General features: G+C 33.2%; 1 pseudogene; it reads right to left on the bottom strand.

Moving 5' to 3' along the window:
• Positions 1-1,173: 1,173 nt before the first annotated feature.
• Positions 1,174-2,093, bottom strand: LOC114028379 (annotated as a pseudogene).
• Between the last annotated feature and the right edge of the window lie 1,204 nt (positions 2,094-3,297).

The raw sequence follows: 3,297 nt of genomic DNA, 5'->3' as shown, positions 1-3,297 counted from the left end.
AATGTTGTGAAATTCAAACAAACAAACAAATAAACAAACAAACAAGATTGGTTCCAAGGAAGAGATAGGAAAAAACATAACTCTTTAGTCTTTTATAGGGAATCAGGAGTGAGGGATGAGGTTGACCTAAGGTTAACATTATATATAACAACATAATTTTTTCAATCTGTTGATTTTTTTCTCTTCTTTTTTAAAATTCCTTGTTTTAAGTATTGACTGTGAAAGGATAAGGATTAGGATGGAGGGATAAATCTAGGCAAAGTAAAAACAAATATATTAATAAAATGTATTTTAAAATATAAAGACCTGCTAATCAAAAAATCTTATTGTTAGTTTTCTACATGCAAAATTACTATTTAGGCTGAATTTCACGATCTCAGTTGTCTATAATGACATCATGCGCTGTAGAAACAAGATGGCCTGATAGCTGCTCCAATGTTTTTTTAATTTCCTAGGATTTTTGTTTTTTCAGAATAGTGTGTTTGTGTATATGTGTGTGTGTGTATCATATCAATATGTGCTTGTAACTGTGTGCAATGTAGCCTCATCTGAATGTCACTATCATAGTAGTGTATCCATGCCCTTTGTTGGGGTAAACTTAATTGCCTTTATGAACTCTATACCTTACATTGTATAACATGAATCAATGCCACAATTATTACTCAGTTATTCTTTGTAAAGGAATTTAACTACGCTTGGTCACAGCACCTGAAATGTGTTTACACATTCATGCAGAATTTGGCAAACACTGTTCTTGGATTGAATCTTTAAATCAATCACATTTTCAAGCCTTTTCCCTCATTGTTTATCAAGTTGAAAATTAGCTATGTTCCAAATATTAGGAAAAAATCATAGGACCAACAAAAGGAAAATATTTTAGAAAAAATCTAGTTCAACTGATGATTTTCTACACAGAACTTTTCTGAAGTGTACTCCAATTTATAATTCTGGCACTGAATAAATTCCAGTTTTGAGGGTCTCAAAATTAAGAGAAAGACAGAAATACATGAAGCAGAAACATAAATAAAACAATTTCTAGAATATTATTTATAAATTTTTTTTAAAATAAGATTGATTTTTATTTGTAAAATATACATACACACATATATATATACATATAATTGTCATTTAAAGAATTATTGTCTCATGTATAATAAAAAATTTCTTCATCATTTAAAAGTTTGGCTTGGAGCAGATGTGCCGACTTCTGAGTCGAATCATGGCTGCTTTCATCTCCTGATTCCTCAAGCTATGGATAATTGGATTCAGGAGAGGAGTGATAACTGAGTAAAACACTGAAAGAAATTTGTCTAATGAATAACTACCAACTGGCCAAGCATAGGTTAAGATTAGTGACCCAAAGAAAAAAGTTACTACTGTGATATGAGCAGACAGTGTAGACAGAGCCTTAGAGAGTCCACTGGATGAGTGATGCCAGACAATAACTAATATAATAATATAGGAGACAAGTAAAATAATGAAGTAAATGAGGGAAAGCAGCCCACTGAAAGCAACAACAAGCAGCCTGCACATAAGTGTCAGTGCAGGTAAGTTTCAACACCAGAGGAAGGTCACAAAAAACATCATCAATCACATTAGGGCCACAGAAGGGCAGATTCACCATAAAGTCCATTTGGCTCATTGTGTGCACAAAGCCAGTCATCCATGACAGCAGCACACTTCCTAACAGAATTCGATGGTTCATGATAGTTGTATAGTGGAGGGGCTTACATATTGCAACATATCTGTCAACAGCCATCACTATGAGAAGAATCATCTCACTCCCTCCTAAGAGATGAGCCACACATATTTGTGCCATGCAGCACCACCAAGAGATAGTTTTCCTCTTTCTAAGGAAGTCTATGATCATCTTAGGGAGAGTTACAGTGGAAAAAAATTATGTCAAGAAAGAAGAGGTTGGCAAGGAGGAAGTACATGGGGGTTGAGCATAAGTGGGAGTCAAAAGTCACAGTAAGTAGAATGAGACAGTTTCCAGTTAAGACTGATATGTAGGCGAGGAGGAAGATCACAAAAAAGAAAATTTCAAGCTCCCAAGAATTGGTGAGTCCTAACAAAACAAATTCATTTAGCATAGAATTGTTCTTCAGCTATATCTAAATGATATATTTCAAGGATCCAGAAGTTCTCTGTAGGAAAGCAATATGAAAGAAGTCATAATTTCAGGTGAACATTCTTTAATATATGGAAATAGGCAAAGAATAATATGTATCAAAAAAAAGATGGTATTGGATGCTAAGAATTCCTTGGTACACCTTTGTGCAGGTCATTTAATCTCTCTAAACCTGTTTCCCCAGCAATAAAATGGAAATAACATCACCTTTCTTAGGGTTATTGTTAGAATTAAATAAGAAAATTGTAAAGTTTTTAGCCCAGTGCCTGACACACCGTAGGCATTAATAAGCGCTACTTTACTTTCTATTTACTTTTCATTACATTCCCAACTCTCTGCACTGGGCTAGACAAAAAGTAAGTTTTCAAAAAAAAATTTGTTGAATTGAATATTAATAATATGCCCAGCAAATGGGTCTGTGGGTATGATTGATGTAAACTTTGTTTCAGATATTATAATTTTTTATAAACACAACTCTTGCTTAAATGGCTTTGAGATTGGTTGGCCCAGGCTTTGAATTGTACTTAAATTAACTCCCTGGGCACTATTATATTGTGTGTTGAAAATCTCTCTCCTTCTCAAATCACTTACAAATTCCTGTTGGTTCTAACTTCCTAATATCCCTTTTATCTGCATCCACTCACACAACTACTTAATTTAATTCAAACACTCATTAACTTTCACTTTAATAAATATTTGTTGAACTGAATTGAATTATTTTAAAAGTCTTCCAATGCATGTCATTGATATTAATCATTCCCAGATCTAATCTATTCTCACAGCTAACAAAAAAAAAAATTCTAAGTGATAATAAAAGTGACCAAGTCACCCTGGCTAAACGCACTCCAGTAGCTTCCTATTGCAAATTGAATAAAATGTTTCATGTACAGTTGTTAGCCTATTCCAGATTTATTTTCCAGTGTCCTCTCCAATGAAAATTATATTGTCTCCTAGTGCTTCAATTATCACCATTATTCATTTACATACTAAGTCAATATATCCACCCACTATCTTTATTCTGAACTCCAATTCCATATTTCTATCTGAAAACTAGCTGTATCTTCTTGTTTAATTTTATTTTTAATTTATGGATTACAAGAAGCATTTCCATAACAAAATACAATGAAAAAGGTGATTACACATGAAACTACCAGTCCGCTACGCAC

The sequence above is a fragment of the Vombatus ursinus genome, unplaced genomic scaffold (genome assembly GCF_900497805.2).
Source record: "Vombatus ursinus unplaced genomic scaffold, bare-nosed wombat genome assembly UNPS02014880.1, whole genome shotgun sequence".
Lineage (NCBI taxonomy): Eukaryota > Metazoa > Chordata > Mammalia > Diprotodontia > Vombatidae > Vombatus > Vombatus ursinus.
The sequence above is the reverse complement of the archived record's forward strand: the minus strand, read 5'-3'. Positions and strand labels throughout refer to the sequence as shown.